Source organism: Protopterus annectens, chromosome 11.part0, assembly GCF_019279795.1.
Source record: "Protopterus annectens isolate FY-2018-M chromosome 11.part0, PAN1.0, whole genome shotgun sequence".
NCBI classification, from domain to species: domain Eukaryota; kingdom Metazoa; phylum Chordata; order Ceratodontiformes; family Protopteridae; genus Protopterus; species Protopterus annectens.
In genome coordinates this window covers 840,683,464-840,703,398 of record NC_056745.1, presented here as the reverse complement: position 1 = coordinate 840,703,398, position 19,935 = coordinate 840,683,464, and positions in this window count along the sequence as shown.

The window sequence follows — 19,935 nt, the reverse complement described above, 5'->3', positions numbered from 1 at the left end:
CATTGTGAACTCATATATTATTAATTAACCAGTGCCATCTACTGGGCAAACAGGGGAAAAAAGAGAAAAATGTTTTTGTACTTTGCTCATAGACACATTTAAAAGTAACTCAATGGTTATGCTAGTAGAATAATGATTATACATTTTAAACATTTAGAGAAGGCAGCACTTTAAAATTATGCAACCTACCTAACTATACACATTCCAAATCTCAGCTACTCTCTCATCTTTCTTCCAAATGGGAATCCCCTTGCCACGCTCCAACTTAAACCGCCCTCCTCATTCCACCTTGCACTGACTCATACAACTACCTCTACTATTACTTCATCCCACCCAAAACAATCCCTCTCCTACAAAAAACTAATTTTCTCTCTAATATCTATTGTATTATACTCTCCAATCTCAAATATACTATTTCCCTCTCCATGTATAATATTTTCCTAACCTACTAATGGCTAGTAGCTATATATTTTGAAATGTTAAATCTACAGTTGAGTTTATAACAAAAATATTCACTTTATTAAATGTTGAAGTTTCTGTATTGAATTATGTCTTTTCATTTTTGCAACACTGTGACAAGCCAATTGCAAATATCATGGAGTTTTTCAGTGAATGTTTAATTAGCTGTATGAACTATGTCCTTTTGCAACATGTGAAATGTAACTTGCAGTTATTGTGGAGCTTTTCTCCCTGAGCCTCCACTGAAAACGGGCTCTTCTTGGCCCTGTGGACTTCCCCGGTCATCAAACTTATATAAATAAATAAATAAATAAGATGTTATATGAGAAATATAAAAGGTATAGGGAAAAAGAAAAAAGAACATGATGGAAGAGAAAGAATATGAAAATAAAATTAAATTAATCATGTTGTAATTAATCATGTTAAAATAAGTGAGGTTGATGGGAAATGAAAAGAATTGTTTAATAGGATTTTAGAATAAAAACAAATGGTGTGCCCATGGAAAGAATTAAAAGAACATGAAAAGTGGGCAATAAAGACAGAAGAAAAAATATTCAAAAAATTTATGAAAAAAAGGACAGAGCAGTTGTGACGGATTTTGATAATGAAGAACTTGAAACACAAGCCTTAATCAATTTATTCCAGGAGGAACAGCCAAAGGATGGAAAGGAGCCTGGAATAATTAAATAAAAATATTTCTGGAATACTGAGGAATGGGGATGTCACTGCTTGACAGGTCTCAGCCCAAGAATAATGAGTCAGTGTTTCCTCCCCTGTTTAAACTCCACCAAATAAGGGCTGTTAGTTTCCAACTACCAGGCACTTGACTGTGTTCCTATCTTCAGGCACAGAAACAGCTGCCATTTGCATCTTACTAGGAAATTGGATTTATCTGCCCATGTCAAAAAGAAGCCTATATCTAAAGCTCTGCATACTATCATCTCCCAGTTCCACTCTACCTTAAAAGGTCCTTATAATCTTTTAAAAGTACGACAATCAGGATAACTGCATATGATAACATGTAGTATGTTTGAAAAAGTAGATATCTTTACCATACTCAATTCCTAGGTAATGCTGAGTATTTCATATTCCCTTTGCTGAATGATATGTTTTTCTGTCTTTAGATTTGAATGTCTGGATATTTATCACAATAATATAATATAATATGATATAATAAGTTTGGGTGAGAAGACCTTTGCAGATTTACTGCCACCAAAGACTATGCTCCTCTGAGGCTTTTGAGGATTGGTTGTCTACTTTGTGTTTTCCTGTGCTGGGCAGATAAGTTCCCTTTGGGGAATACAACTTTCATTGTCTTAATTTTATTAATGTTTTAGTACTTTACTCTTCAGAACAGTTATTTTAAAGGTAGGAGTGTTGTATTTTAATGGGCTGGCTTGAGACTGCAATGTACTTTTAAATGGAGTACTCATTTTTTTCTGTCAGTTTAACAGTGAGCTAAAGTAACTGAAACATTTTTTTCTATAGAGAATTTGCATTTATTTGACTTTTTTGGAACTGGTATGGTGTTTTAAAATGCTTTTTACTCTTATTTTTCTGTGAAAAAAAAAACTTTTGTGAATTGGTAGTGTATACAATCAATTGCTGCTTATCTTCACCAAGAAAAAGGCACCATTTTTGGCTTCACCATGGAACAGACTACCTGTCCCACATTGGTCCTTCTTCCAACCACAAAAAGAAAAAAAAATAAGCAAACAGCCTTTGCCTCCACAGCAGGCTAGCAATTTGCTTCAGATATAGGGTGGTTGACTCTGCTGTGGCCATTTGTAGTACTTCAAACCACTCATCCTTTACCTCGGATGCCTCTGGTGTATCACCCACAGCCACTATAGACTGGGAGTTAGCCACGTCTTCTGTAGCTGTCCCCTCAGTTGTCCTAGGAGAGGGATAAGGGAAGGTTTCCCTGTTGTGTCAGAATGCTGTGCCCATACTTGGGAAGTTATTGACATTAGTAACATAATTGGCCCAGTTTTTCCAGTAAAAAAAAAAACATAAAACTAGGCCTATATCTACTCCTCCTCAACTTTCTTTGCATAGGAGTAGTTTACTGGGTCTGGCTCAGGGTTTAATTCAGTCTATTGATCCTTCTTATAAAGCAGTTTCTGGTAAAAGAGATTCAAGATTCTGAATCTGAGTAGGAAGATGCAGGGACAGATACATTTTTTTCTCCTCAGACTTCTGATTCATACTCAGTGGATAGCTCAGTTTCTGATTCTCCCTTTGGGGGTTACTCTTTCTCTGACATTATTGCTAGAATGTGCAAGTGTTTTCAGTGGGAGGACATTGAGGTTTCTCAGTTCCTCAGAAAATACTATGAGTTGTTACAGAAAGATTTTCCAGAACCTACACCTATTCATCCTGTTCTGTCTGCTTTATAGAATGTGTGTGTGTGTGTGTGTGTGTGTGTGTGTGTGTGTGTGTGTGTGTGTGTGTGTGTGTGTGTGTGTGTGTGTGTGTGTGTGTGTGTGTGTGTGTGTGTGTGTGTGTGTGTGTGTGTGTGTGTGTGTGTGTGTGTGTGTGTGTGTGTATGTGTTACTGCCTGCAATTTTCCTGACAGTCAGACAGCTGCCCCTTACAAAGAAAATTGGATGTATAAAGTTCCTCATTTTTTTACATTTTAAACACTTTTCCCAAACCTAAACCAGCAGCTATAGCTTTAGTTGATTCCATTGCTGCTAAGCATTGTTAATTCCAATACTATTCTTTCTGATAAGGATGTAAAATTATTGATAGGTATGGGAAAAAAGTCTATACTTCTGCAACTCTGATTTTCAGAATTTTGCATTTATCAGCCTCATATGTCAAAGTTTGTTCTGAGAATTCGTGAAAGTAAGAAGAATGTTTTATTTGCAGTTTTTTCTTCTGAGGAAATATTTATATTAAATAACTTAGTTTCTTCTATTGTACTAGTCACTGTCTCTCGTCTCCTGTATTCAAATAAGACAATAAGGCTTGGGTGTTCGTTTAAGATGTTTATTATACACAAACACATCAGGATGGAGGACTGGAACATAAAACTTAAATGAACTAACTGACTGACTGTTACACACATACATGCTTTCACTCCAGCTGCTTACACAAAATGGCACTCTGCTTGCACGTGCTCAGTACTTATATGCATGTGACCACGAACTACAGTGGCTTTAAAGGTACAACACACACACTATGATATACATCCTCCCTCTTTAATTATTTTGTCATGCAAATGAAAAAATGGCAATCAGATATGCATGTAAATTATACAAACACATAAACAATAACAATCATGCCCAGGTTACTATGTATCTAGGATTAGGTCTTGAGATATGACTTGACCTCGTTATATAATAATCAGTACTGGGTTTAGCAACAGGGACAGTTAGTGGGGAATGCTCTTCATTAAAAACTTCAGGGATACTTTCAGGAACAGGAACAGAAGATGAACTGCTCTCTGGAACAGGAACATTTCAATAGCATACTCTGAGAATTCCAGTCTCCATTACAGACAAGATGCTGTAACACTGGCTTAGACAACGGCAATAAATGTATCTGATTCTGCCTAAATTCCATTCCTTGCGACTCACATAGATGTTTCACAAGTCCTATTTGATCAAAACCTTTTGCTGTCTGCATCCTCACTATCTCTCCTTCTTTTAATGGATTGAGAGATTTGCTGGATTTGTCATAATGAAATTTCTGCGACAAATGCTTTTTCATGAGTTGAGCTTTTACTGCTTTGTTGTTTTTAGCACTTGGAATCAACAAATTCTTACTGATTGGTAGTGATATTCTGGTTTGACTTGACATCAAGACCAGGTGAACCAAGTAAATTGTCTCGAGGAATGTTTCTAAGATTAAACAAACTGAGAAAAATATTAGTTTTGTCTCTTTTGGATTTCTCCAACAACTGCTTCACACTTTGAACTGCACATTCAACTAAGCCATTAGATTGTGGATACTCAGAACTACAGGTAACGTGAACAAAGTCTCACGTCTCAGCAAATCTTTTGAACTGCTGACTTGTAAACTGTGAACTATTGCCAGAAATGACTTTGCACGGACTACCATGGACAGAAAAATGTCTCTTCAATTTCATAATGACAGTACTGGAAGTTAGGTTAGGAAGTAGGTCAATCTCGAACCAATTTGAATAAGAGTCTACTTATACCAAATAATGTTGACCATTCCATTCGAAAATATCTGTGGCTACTGTTGACCAAGGTAGTTCAGGAATCTGGTTTAGCTGAAGTGGTTCTTTTTGTTGATGCGGTTTAGAACTATTACAAATCGAACAAGCTCAGATTTCCTTCTCAATATCTTTTGACATAGAAGGCTAAAATACGAGTCCTCTAACCCTTCTTTTGGTAGAATCAGTTCCTGAGTGACCTCGATGCAAGATTTTAATATACTCTTGTTGCAAGGATTTTTTTGGACCTTTCTTGATGATACTATCTTCCATCAAAATCTTGTCTCTATAAGGAAAATACTGCTCCACATCTAGTGGTAAACAAGATTGTTTTGCTGACCATCCATGACTTATAAAATGGGTCGGCTTCTGGAGAACTGGATCGGAAGTTATGTAAGTTCTTAGCTCATCAAGAAAAAATTCTCACTTTCATGACTTCGAAATCAGCTTTCTCATTGTCATGCTGGTCAGTGGTTTGTCTGGGCAATCTGGATAAAGTATCAGCAAGATAAAGAAGTTTGCATTTTGTGTAACCATATTGAAATTGTAATTTTGCAATTTTAACATCATGCGTTGCAATCTAGCTGGAACGGTGTGCATTGGTTTTCTGAAAATAGTAACCAGAGGATGGTGATCAGTCTCAGTCTGGATAGGCTGGCCTTAAATATAATCACTGAACTTCGAACATGCAAACACTATTGCCAAAAGCTCTTTTTCAATTTTCGCAGCCTGCATCTCAGTATAAGTTAGAGTTCTAGATGCATAGGTTACTGCACGAAGACCATATTTCGATGCATCACAGGAAAGAGTTACAGGTTTATGAACATCATAGTATCTCAAAGTTGGTGGACTGGCAATTTTTTGTTTCACGACATCAAATGCTCTTTGTTGGTGTTCCAACCAGAACCAACCAGGACCAAGTTACATTTTTGCATGTCAGCTCTCATAGTGGTGTGGAAAGCTCACTTAAATCAGGAATGAACTAACCTAAATAGTTGACCATGCCAAAAAAACGTTGTAAAGAGGTGGCATTGTCTGGAGATGGCATTTCAAGAATTGCAGCTTGCTTGGATGGATCTGAATGTAAGCCTGAAATGGTAAACAAATGACCCACATAAGTAACTTCTTTCATCCTGTATTTACATTCCTGAGGATTCAATTTAAGATTCACTTCACAAGCGCTATGTAGAACTTTCCTGAGGTTTCTATCATGTTCAACCTCACCATTGCCTCCTACAAGAATATCATCTACTATAACAGCACATGGGTAATCAGAAAAAAAAATGTCCATCACATGTTGGAAGACGTCATTGGCAGAATTTATTCCAAATGGTATTCTCAAAAATCTGTACCTTCCAAATGGTGTACTGAAAGTGGTTAGCAAGGAAGATTTTCAATCAAGCAAAATTTGCCAACATGAACTTTTTGCATCAAAGACAGAAAAAAACAGTGGCATTTGACACAAGAGCAACTTCTTCAACTGTATGCATCAGATGATGAGGTTGTTTAAGTGCTTTGTTCAAATCTCTTGGATCAATATATATTCAAATGTTATTCGAGCTTTTCTTATGAGCTAATACCATGGAGGATACCCATTCAGTCGGTTCTTCTACTGGACAGATTGCTCCTAAATGTACTCTTCTGTCTAGCTCTGCTTTTACTTTGCCTTGCATTGCTACTAGAGATTTCTGTGCTGGTCTGACAACTGGGCTTACTCGTGGTCTAACTTCTTGGAGTACATGACTGGGAGTCTGCCAAGCTCGTCTTTGAAAATATCAGTTTATTCAGGAAAAATATTCTGTGTGAAGCCTTTGTTGTTACTCTTGCTCATAGGTGGACTTCTTTATTAAATGAAATCAGTCCCATTTTCAAACTATCTTTGAGGCCTAACAATGACTGCACGTGTCTTTTGACTACATAAAACTGCAAGTCATGGCTGTTCCCAGCAGAATAGCTTAAAAGCACTACTCTGAGCCTTCAGTTTGAATATTTTCATCACCATAAGAAACAAGCTTAGCACACTTTGCCAAATCAAGTTTTTCACCAGCTTTTACTTTAGCAAGCATTTCTGCTGACATAACATTGCACTTTGAAGCAGTATCAACTTTGAGATCTACAGGTCTCCCATTAATCAGTACAGTACAAAATACTTCGCTCTTTGCCAATAAATCTACTCCATTAACCTTTTCCTCAATCAGAGAGACACCATCAACATAAAAAGCAGGGTCATAGCTTTCTATTTGATCAACTTGCTTCTTTGAATGCTCTCTCTTAATAAAAGAATGTGCCTCTTTAGATTTACAAAGCCTTCCAAAATTATTCCACTTTTTACATCTGTGGCATTGCTGACCAAAAGCTAAGAACTTCTCTCGTTTAGGTTCATGACTGTCTCCACAATTACAATAGTTGACTGAGGTTTACCATGGGTTTTGCTAAATCGCCCATCGGTTTTATTGCATGTGCGCTGGGTTTTATTATAGCCGCTCTGGGTTTCATTGTGGGAACCACACCGTTTGGTTTGTATCTCTTAACCTTGTGCTGCATACTATCAACATTCATGCTGGAAGAAGCTGCAAGCATGCTCTTCTCATTTGTAAGCATATTTGTGTGCTTTTCTGTAAGCTCATATAGCTGAGAAATATCTGTGGATTTGCCTAAAGTTAAATCACTGTCTCAAAGCAAAATCTTTCTCACTGCATCATTATTAACACCACACACAAGCCTGTATTTTATCAACTTATTGCTAAGATCACCAATTCTGCATGTTTTTGCCATGTTTCTCAAGTCAGTTATATATGCTGCAAAAGTTTCACCAGGCTTCTAATTTCTGTAATATTCGTTTCAGGGGTGCACATTTCTCTAAATTTACATTTTAAGCACTTGGGGTCTTCCTACATTTCAGCCTGTACCACAATATGGCAGTCTTTCCCCTCCTCTGCATACACAGTACATGCATACACAAATAAACATTCTCTCTCAGTGGCTTCTGAACCAGATATATTGAGCATAATAAATGCTTTTGTACGTGGGTCTTTATCAGAAGAAGCAGCCTGTATGAAAATATCATATTCTTGCTCAAACACTCTCCAATTTTCAGCAATATTATTATCAAACACAAGTGGACCTTCTGCAATGCCAAATAAGTTTCAAACACACACCAGGCACTTGTAATTGTATTCAACTGCACAACAGTCTCTTTGAAATAAAACTGTACTCTTTGAAAAGACTGTGCTGCAATACTGCACACACTGCCAACACTTTGCACACTTCAGACACTTCAAATAGCTTTAGTTAATTTGCAAAAGTAGTACATTGGGAAAAAATACAGCTGTTTTCTCATTTTTGACCATTTAATACAATTTGGATATTGTTTCAAATGTTTTCATAATTATTTCAATTACTTTTATCAATATATCACAATTTCAGTGGAAACTAGGGTGTCACTTCACAATAACCAGGCTTTTTGTAAAAAAAGCTGTTCAGAACTTTATAATCTCCAACAAACCTGACAGGTATAAAAATATAACAGTCCTTCTAATTCTGACAATTCTGACAGTGACAATTGACTAGTAATCTCTTTCTGGTCATTAAGGATGATCAAACCAATGCTATCCTTATCAATGGGTGTCTTATATCCCATTTGAAAGTGATTTTATTACTTTTGTAGCTCTTAGGAAACAGCTGGCCTCAGACAGGCCCACAAAATTGATAGAAACCCTTACTGTATTTGTAAATGTTGTACTTCAGTTAGTCAAGAATTATATCATCCCAATTTCATTTAGCTATGTGGAGGTCTACAGACTGAAATCTAAGCTTAGGTCCAGAGGCATAGCCTAGAAGAAATACAATGTTTCAGGTTTAGATGTCTTTCAATCTTTCTTTTTTTTAAACAAATAACATCATGCTGCATTGGTGTGACACTAGCTAAGACCCCCCCCCCCCAACAAGTTCTATGGCAGAGATCAAATACCAAGCAAACCTATTGAATATGTTCAGGGAGATAAACATGTCTCAAACTCTTTCATTATGCATCAAGTGTGACAGAAGTTGCCATTACCTTCCTTGTCTGAACAGTATATTTACTGATGTGTATCCATTCAGCATCCCTCAAAAAGCTCCTCCTGATGTCCAGAACATATGCCCTGCTTCATTATATATGTACACTCTGTTCCATTTCTGTGACATCTCCTTCATTGGCCACTAGCTGCATAGTTATAACATTTACTGACAGTACTGTTTTCTCCTTGACTACTGGGCCTGTGTCTGTTATTTTGAAAAAAGACTCAGTTATCTTATTTCTAAAGATTACAAACTGTAATATGTTTGACAGGCTTTCAACATTTTGACCCTGCCTCTACTAGCAAAAATATTGAAGAAATTGCTTATCTAAATGTTATAAATATAAAATGACATATATACCATTTTCTCCAGCATACAGTGTGGCATTTTCACCAACATACATTGTGGGTTCAAGAATGAAACATCACTCTAACAGCAATTCAGGTTGTATTTGACTCTATAATAAGTGATAGCTCTGAGGAATCCCTTACACCTGTGGAAATAAGAGAAACTTGGAGTCTTATGAGTATCATTTCCTTATGGACTCTCTTGTTAAAAAGATATTTGGAATAAGCCTAGCTAGCTGTTGCCTAGACAATGTGGCCAAGCAGACTGTGGCTATATGTGTTGATAAGACTTACTGAAAGGTCATATCACACATTTTCTCTTTTCTTTCTTAATGAGTATCATTTCTCCTAACTTCTCAAAACTTTATCTGAATTATCCCACGAAAATCAAATCTAGCGGCACTACTACAATGTTTATAACATCTTGCAAAAAGATATTTATCTGTACCATTTTCGTTGATTCCTCAAGACTTTTACATCCATTTATCTGAATGACCTCTTTAAAATGAGGTTTGTGGTAGGGCAAGTTGGACGTATTTGACCCAATAGGCCCCCACTCTCTCAGGGGCATTGCACCCATAGCCAGCCTTAGGCATAGGTGACAAAGAAATCCCTCTTATTTTTCATGAAAGCATACCCCTGCCACAGCAACTCAGTTGGAAGTAGCAGTGACTGTAGTACCAGTAAAGAAAGATATGTACATGTCTTAATTTCCAGACTTTCTGATGGTTTCCACCCACAATATACACAGCCAATCACAGGGCTTCAAAGGTTTAGTCCATGGCAGGTGGAACTTAGCAGAAAACCTGGAAATTTTTAATGAAGGTTGGTTATGACCACAACAGTATCAGGAGTCTGCACCTATCAGCACCATTAGGATCTGCATAAGATCTGCAAGAGAATGATGAAGTCAGGTGTAAATCATATATAGTGTAGCAGGTAAGATTATTTTTTGTTTTTATTTATTCATTTTTTTAGAACCCAGCAGGCACCCAGATATGCATGTCTTTCAGGTGTACCTGATTATGAGGAACGTTCCTCATTCTGAGTCTTAAAAAAGTTAAGACGCATCTTAATGGTCCTGTTAAGAAGCAGACTGCAGGCATCAATTTAATTTAGCCATTTGCGGTTAACTGTGTATCCATACGGAAAGAGTTACTGTTAAATGAACTCTCAGATGTAACAGTGGATTTATGATAGACTGCTGAGCACAAAAATCCAACATAACATAATTTTCCTTTTGCTTCAGCTACTTGAAGAAAGTGAGTATAAATTTCATTCTGTGAACCAAGCTGATATGGCTGGCTATGTTTTTTAAATGCCTAAATAAATTACTGTGGCCATTTTTAAAATTTATTGTATTACAATGATACATCATAGGTGTTCATAAAGTCCCTGTGATTGCTGTGTATTGGTCTGCCTATATATGAAAATGAGTTTACCTGGCCTGCTGTTGTTTGTCAGTGTTAAATTCATTATTCTGGCTTTGCAATGTTAATGTGCATTTGTGTGAAGCAAGCTGGAGTACTTTACTATGGTTGGCTACAGTGCATTTCTATGAAACAGAAATTGAATAAATTACTATAGTAATTATCATTATTTTTATTACGATCAGGTGCCTGAGGTATAGTCAGTCAACAAAGTGGCTAAAGGAAAAAGTACTAGGTATGGGGCCTGTCTGTAGATGAAAATGACTGATCCTGAAGTTTTTTGATTAAGTTAGCCATTAGTCTGGCTTTACAGGACTGATTTGTGTTTGTGAGAAGCATGGTGGAATGCTTTTGCTGTGGCATTTTTTTTAAAATCACAACCAAACATCTGAGGTGCATACCCAGAGTCAATAACGTATTTTAGTTTTATCCAGATGCTCTGGTTTCCTCCACAACCCAAAATTATACTTTTGTTAAACCAGCATTTCTCCAATTTGCCTGTAGAAAAACATGCAGTCAGCATGTGTGAATGTCTGTGTGCATGCACATCTTTAGAGGCAAAGTAAAGGTGTGTGTGTGTGTGTGTGTGTGTGTGTGTGTGTGTGTGTGTGTGTGTGTGCGTGCGTGCGTGCGTGCGTGCGTGTGTGCGTGTGTGTGTGTGTGAAAATATGGGGAAAAATAAAATCACAAGTTGTATTTGTACTCACACACCACACAACACTGAGGGGGCATGTACTTAGTTGCAGTCAGACATACATGTCTCTTTACCTTTACTTCCAAAAGACCCCACAAGAGGAGGGCTGTTTAACAGCAGCTATCCCCTACTCAGATTCAGGTTATCCTTCCAGTTCTACAGGAGTTTGTGGATATGTTTACTGGGTGTATGCGTGCATGTTGTCTTATTTCTTTAATTTATGCCCTTCCTTTTTGTTTCATTATATTTAATTGTTTTTGTGTATATTTCATGCAAGTTGTTGCCATCTTACTGGCTTCAGTCACAGTAGAAAAAGGTCTATGAAAGAGTTCAAACTTCGTCCTTAACTGCTTCTGATGTAGTAAGAAAAAATCAACTGATGGCTGCAAGTTTCAGTTTACAGCAAATGCTTTACACTGGCATATGATGTAAATCAAGTGCTGTGCTTGCTAACACAGTAGAAAATAGCTTTGTAATGGACTAGCTAATCAATTTTGCAAAGAGGATCTAACCAACATAGCTTTGTGCTTTTTTTTTTAGCTTAAACATTAATTCTGGTCTAATCTCTCCTCACTAATGACTTCTGGAAATTAAAGGTCATTCTTTTTTCATGTCAGTCCTTTTTGTACTAATGTAACAATGTACTGTGAAGGCAAGATCAGGATGTCCTTACATTTGACATTTCCTGCCACAAGATCAACCTTTTATTTAGCGCACCGCTGAATGTTTTCTACTTGCTGCTTTATGAAACATTAGAACCAGTGAAAAATGATCAGAACTTTGGGATCTTGCTCTTGTGATTACTTCTAAACTGATTCACACAGTAAGCGTGTGCTGCATTACTTGGGACTGCTGTGGGAAGGCCTTACATAGATAAAGTCGTTCTTTCACTGTAGCTACAGAACTGACAAGCTGGACAATAATGTTTATTGTCTTGGTATAAAAACATGCTACACCAAATATTATTTGATGACCTTTATTAAAACTCTGTTCAACATAAATTCATTGAACTACATTCTTATTTTATTAATCACAACATAACATCTATGTACCAGATTACCAGGGCAGCTTATCCCCACTCCCACTGCCCAATAAGCAGCATTGCCACCACCACTCACTTATTCTTATGTATCAAAGCATTCTTACTTTATTAATCACAACATAACATCCGTGTACGAGTTTACCAGGGCAGTGCATCCCCGCTCACCCTACTCAATAAGCAGCTTTGCCACCACCGCTCACTTAGTCTCACGTCTCAAAGCAGTGTCCCACCACTCACTTACATCCCACAAACTCCTTGAATGCAGCAACCAACATGAGAGGGGGAACAAAAGAGGGACAAGCCTACCCCTCGTCTCAGCCTAAGCACTCAATAAAGAAAAATAATAACTTAATCCTCAATGTTCTAACAGAAGGGAGGGCAGGAGGGCAGCAAGTGTACTCCTAACTCTAACCTCCTCCTCAGCTACACTGACATAAAACCCCTTAAGTTCCTCTACACCTACCTCACTTCCTCCACACTCATCATCCCTCTGAATTTAACCCTTCCTTACCCATAACGTCTACCTAGCTTTCTTCCCTTTCCTTCCCAGCCTACATCTCTCTATACGCCCCAAAACTTTAAACCCCTTCTCTAACCATCCTCTTTTGACTAAACACTAAAGATGTCTCTGAACAAATAATTTTTTTCCCAAACTTCACTTGCCCCGACCCCCTTCAATAAAAACATACCACACCAAATGGCAATCCATGACCTTTAGTAAAATAAACTCTGTTAAACATAAATTAATTGAACTACGTTCTTACTTTATTAATCACAACATAACATCTATGTACCAGTTTACCAGGGCAGAGTATCTCCACTCTCCCTGGCCAATAAGCATCATCGCCACCACCGCTCACTTATTCTCAAGCAGGGGTGTAGCTAGGATTTTCAAATTTGTACTCACAGCTCTCAAACTGCTACCCCCCTCCCCAGCCAAGCTACGGCCATTCTCGTAATTCACGGTTCGCTCTTTTAGTGTCGATGAAGAGGCATTCGCTGTAATGCCTCTTCAGTAATATAATATAAATTCACTCAAACTCTGTTCCTTGAATTGAAAATTAACCTGAAATGTCAGTTCTTTGAAAAATGCAGCATGGTAGTTGGGGTAGAGAATTTATGCTTTTGTTTTCTGTAACTAAGGTACAGGTTTTGAGCTTGAGTAAATTACTAACCACCTGCTACCCCTAACTAGGATGTTTCATTCACACACACACTCCTACCTACCTCTTAGTGCAAGAAATATGGACAAAGTCTAAAATAAACAGGGACAGATATTAAATAATGATCGTGTGAACTTAGAAAGTTGCTAGAATAACAGGATTTGTGCTAGTATGAGAAAGTTGCTAGAATAACAGGATTTGTGCTAGTATGAATTTTTCTAAAGGACATGAATTCTGAAACTCAAATGTCTGTCATTATTTAGCAACTTCAGTCTTCAATGATTTTCTAGAAAAATCACAAAATTTATGAGGAACAGACAAAAAATATGGGGCAAAAATCTGGACATTCTGCAAAATTTGGACAGTTGAGAGGTATTCTACCTACCTAGCACACACACACACACAAACACACACACACAGACACACACACACACACACACACACACACACACACACACACACACACACACACACACACACACACACACACCTCTCAACCTCTTAGAGCAACAAACTCAAATAAAACTGAGGCAAAGGCCCAAAAATAAGGACTTTTTTAAAATATTGCTCTTATAAACTTAGAAAGATAATAGAATAGTAGTAGGTCTTGCATTAGTATGAATTTTCTGAAAGGTATGAAATCTGAAACTCAAATGTCTGCCATTATTTTCTAACTTCAGCCTTTAACAATTTGCCACTAATTTGCAAGAAAACTGCAATTTTATGAAAAACGGACCAAAAATGTGATGCAAAATTATAAAATTGCCAGACAATACAGCTGGGAACCTGTCAAAGAAGGGACACCATTTTAATATGAGCACAGTTAACTTAGAGCAGCTGACAAAATTAGAGAATCTACATGCATTTCTGAAATAAAAGTAATGTATAACTCTAATCATTACAGTTATTTATAATTGTAAACCCTCCACGTTTTCTTCCAAAATTGCTATTTTGCAGAGAGATTATTAGGGGGAGAGCAACATTTTGAGCCTAAATTGGGGACAGTTGAGAGGTTTGGATATTCCTAATTCTATAAAGTGACTTATTTGCACATACCTCTCAACCTCTTAATGCAGGAAATCTGGACAAGGCCAAATATATTGGGGGAACATACAAACAGTACTAAAAATTGACCTTGTATAAACTTAAGACAGTTGCTAGAATATCAGGTCTTGCTTTAGCATGCATTTTTCTGAAGATTATGACGTCTGAAACTTAACATCGGTCATTATTTAGTGACTTCATTCCTAAATGATTTGCCAGAAAAGTTTTATTTTGCATTTTACAGCACGAACACCAATAAATATCTGCTAAACAAAGCAATGCAGTCTCACAATGAAACTAGACTTAGCATTAAAACTTCTCTGCCCTTGAAACTCACATTCATTGAAACAGCATTGAAACCCACATTCAAAGAAAATACATTGTGCCAGTGGCAGATAAAGATTAACTTTGGGCTGTTTTCAAATCATAGGCCCCTTGCACATGAAACATACACGTGCTCTTTGATACACCTTCCATCATAAAAGTCTACTCAAACTTCTACAGTCCACCACTATCAGTAAATATGCACAATCTCTGAACTAGTAAAAGCCATCTACATAATTCCACATTAGAGAAATCTGTAACTAATGAAGAGGCTGCTGCTAGCAAACAACTTTATATTTCATGGTTTCATCTACAAATAATGTGCCTGTTGCCCTTGAGGAATAAATTGCCTATGTTGCATTAAAAACAATAATGCACTAGTAATATTGCAATAGGGAATGGATGGCAAACTGATAACAGGTTTATAGTTACTATTACTACTAGATATCTACGCCAAAACAGACTACAGCATCCACCCCCCTTTACAACACAGTACAGTATCAGCAATGCATCTATTTACTGTGGGAGAAGAACCCACAGCCTTCTGCATCAAAAGCAAGTACACTACCTGTTGTGCTATTAACAGTACAAGTAGACTCTGCATAAGCAGCACTAAACTTAAGTTCCCCTGCAGCTCTCAGCTCCTTGTAAAATGTTGACACTCAGCTGTATCTCTGAACTTTGCAGCACAAGAAATCTGGAAAAATCCAACATTTATTGGGGGGGGGGGGACAAAAGCCCAAAAAACAGGGACGCATTTTAAACGTTGCTTGTATAATTTTGAAAGGTTGCTAGAATAAAATGCTGTGTTATCACCATACATGTCTTGAACGCAGAACCATATGCACTATAGTCAGTGCAACATACCACTATGCTAAATCAGCAGTTTGAAAAATAGGAAGACAAACTTAATGGCTATCATTTAGATAGCTCTCAACCTCTTAGCACAAAAAACCTGGACAAACAAAGCCAATAATGAGGGAATACAAATTCAGTTCTCACTTCACACCTTATCACAAAAAATCTGGACAAACTTCAAAAACAATAATGGGAGAAATGCAACTTCAGTTCTCACCATAGATCACAACCATTAGAAAAGCAAATCTGAACAAAGTTCAGAAATGGTGGTGGTTAGGGACTTTAGGCTGTTCTTACCCTGAAGTAAAGGTACAGGGTTTGAGCCTGAACACCTATAGCCAGCAGGTGTAGTATGTGGGGACGCGCACACACACACAGCCTTTCAAATGCACTTACACAAACACACAGCCTTTCAAATGCACTTACACACACACACAGCCTTTCAAATGCACTTACACACACACACAGCAGCCTTTCAAATGCACTTACACACACACACAGCCTTTCAAATGCACTTACACACACACACAGCCTTTCAAATGCACTTACACACACACAGCCTTTCAAATGCACTTACACACACACACACAGCCTTTCAAATGCACTTACACACACACAAAGCCTTTCAAATGCACTTACACACACACACAACCTTCCAAATGCACTTACACACACACAGCCTTCCAAATGCACTTACTTCAAAAAGGCGACCTTGCCTACACACACTTCAGACGTTGCCTTCCAAATGCACTTACTTCAAAAACGCGCCCTTGCCTTCCGATAATAATCCAAATGCCCTACACACTTCAAATGTTGCCTTGCCTTCAAAAACGCGCCCTTGCCTTCCTTCCGATAATCCTTGTCTTCCAGTTTCCCGCTCGCGAAACCATTGCTTGCCTTCCAACTCAGATTGTTTCCCGCTCGCAGCCAGCCGGACATGATGTGAGCTCACTTCCGACTGGCTGGTATGCTCCTTAAAGGAGCCAACACCCTTTAAATACGTACTTTTTTTTTTTTTTCAAAAAAGCTACCCCCCTTCTACAAAAGTTGTACTGAAATCAGTACAGTGCGTATGCCTCCCGACGTCCCTGTTCTCAAGCAGCATCCCACTGCACTGAAGAAGGCTTTGTAATTTTTACAGCCGAAACCAGTCTGTTTTGTCTCTTTTTTATTATGCTTTTGAGCTAATAAATGTTTCATGCTACAGTCTGCTGGCTCTCATGTTTTTTACTGCTATAAGGTCTTTTTGGAGCCGTGCAGTTGCCATACTTGCAGGGGCTGCTTTATCTACAAATCATTGAGATGACCTAAGGATTATAGCAACTACATAACGACATGCATTTGAGTTCCAGACTTCATATCCTTCAAAATGTATGATAACACAAATTCTGTTATTCTAACAACTTTCTAAGTTTATAAGAGCAATATTTAAAATGTGCTCTATTCCTGGTCCCCTAGACCCCATTATGTCAGGGTTTGTCCAGATTTGTTTCCCTAAGAGGTTAAGAGGTATGCTAATGAGCCAGCCTGCCAAAATATCTGAAAATACCATAAACCCCTCCCAAGAAGCCAGACAACAAAAGAGTATGCAATGAGATCTCTCCTATGACCGTTCCTCAGACTACCCACATGCTGAAATGCCTACCGTTAATCACGGCTATCTAGATACCTGCGAACACCATAGTATCCTACCTGCAACATCTCCGCAAGAGCAACATCATACTCTGTAAATGTTAATCACAGCCCAAGCACCAAGCCAGTCAACACATATGAGAATAAGGAACCCCTTCACTGTCCATCTTACTGGTATTTCAGAGCATAGAGCCTGCACACCAGAAAAACAATGAAACCTTCAGCAATTTCATTCCCTGACTCCAAAACAAAGTAAGACTTCACCACTATGTGTACCTCTACATTTTATATATATATATATATATATATATATATATATATATATATATATATATATATAGAGGAATGTGTACCCGCCTAACAGGAGCGAACACATACACTCCCAAGGCTGTAACCTCAGAACATGATGACAGCACACAATGCCACAACTGCAACCCAACCAACTCCCAGACTACTTCCAACTCACCATGAATATATGCACTATGCTTTCCCCCTTTCTTTTTCCTCAAAACTCTGGCCACTGTAGCATGGCTCAACATCGCCCAACCATGAGGCAACCTTGCAAATCTCACAATTAAAACTAAAGCTGAATTCACTCCACCAGCAGCCCCCAGTACCCAAAGGGGACCTCAGCCATGAATAAGAGGGGGAAAGTAGGAAAAAAACAAGAAAACCTAAAATAAAATCACTCATCCAGTACCACCATGCCCCCATACCTAAGGGTCTATCTGTGCTCAGAATACCTACAGGTCATCTTAGAAGTAAAACTTGTCACAGCAAGTCTACACCTAACTTTAACCTTCTCCTCATCTACATTCACATAAAACCCCTTAAGTCCCTCCTTACACCTACCTCACTTCCTCCACAGCCCTCTTCCCTCCTAATTTAACCCTTCCTTACCCACAACTTCTACCTAACCTCCTTTCCATTCCTTCCCAGCCTGCATCTCTATATCTCCGTCCAAACTTTAAACCCCTTCTTTGACCATTCTCTTTTGACTAAACACTAAAGATGTCTCAGGGCAAATTAGTTTGTTCACAAACTTCACTAGACATATACTGTTAGAGATGACAATCCTGTATATTAGGCGACTATAAACATAGCCCACTAGCAAGTGTACAATAGGCCTTTCATTTAACGTTTGTTTCTTGTTATTGAGATGACAACTGCTTAGACTGAATCGCCTGCATATAGGCCTCTTGAACTTTCAATACAGGGACATATTTGGCAGATTCACTACAATAAGATTCTTGATAGATGTGACATTACCATTTTAGAACCTTAGGGACAGCAGCTCTATTAATCTTTACAGTGCTTTCTGGGAAATGAACAATGCAAGAAGTATGCAAGTATCCTGCATACCTATGAAACTTTATTTCTGGGTGCAGACCTCTTGTAATTATTTTGTCAGTTTTTTATTATTATTATTATCATCAATATCATCATTGTTATCAGTAGCAGCATCACCATCATCGTCATCATCTCATGATCATTTGATTTAGTGGCATATGCATTTTTAGATTTAAATAAACTATGATTTGACATCACAGATGGCATCATGTCTTAGCCATAAGAAACAATTAGGTAAAAAGGTACTAACATGCATATATAAATGTTATACCTAACTGATACATTATGTTCAGAACTGTGTAAAGACTGCTATTAGTATCCAGCTCAAACTAGTCTGCATTCCCAGTACAGTCACTGTCCCTTACTAACATTTACAGCAATGTCATTCCTTAATATGGTCTTAGGTTAATTTTTTAAATCCATCCACATGTTTAGTCACAGATTAATTTTTTATTGTAACACTCAAAGATGTGTCACTAAATCTGTTAGTTTAAATGGTTTGCTAACAGGCTTGCCAGTTGCATATAGGCCTTTTCATTCAAGTAAGGATATTTTTTAGCAGTAGGTTTCATCTCCACAGCCACAATGATTGCATTTATTCAGTATTCATATTTAATTTATTTTCAGAAAGAAACTTTTATAGTCCTTCATGATATTCTTCACGGGGTGCATTTTTTTTTCCTTTCATCCTTGGACAAATACTGAAATTCTAGGAATCCAAACACCTTCATCACCAGAATAGTAGGTGGTATGCCTTGTATACATTGACTTGTATGCATTCACATAAAAGTATTCACCCTGAAAGGTGTAAGGACTTTAATATGTAATCCAAACTCTGTGGCCGGACAACAGCACAGCAATTTTCATGACACAGCTTACAAACTGACAAGCGTCTGAAAAACTTAATGCAGAATAAAATGGAAATGGGGACATCAGATTAGTTTGAAACTGAAGTAGGGTGGCAGAGTGGTGCAGAGGTTAACATTGTTGCCTCACAGCAAGAGGTTCTCTGGTTTAATTCTCAGCTGGGGTGCCTTCTGTGCTGAGTCTGCATGTCCTCCCTGTGTTTGTGTTGATTACCTCCCAAAGCCATGTGTCTGGAGTGTTTCTCCCTGGGCCTCTGCTGAAAATAGGCTGTGTCCTAATCAGACTTTCCTGGTTAACAAATGATAAATAAATACATCTATATCAACTGCAAGTCCTTGCACATGTCTGAATATTATGCACCAGCTAGGTACAACATTTAGATACACAAAATATTAAATGGACATAAGACAAACAGCACCCAAGTTTGCATATATAAAGCTAGATTACTTTACACAATTTGGTAGCTGTCTAGCATTCCAT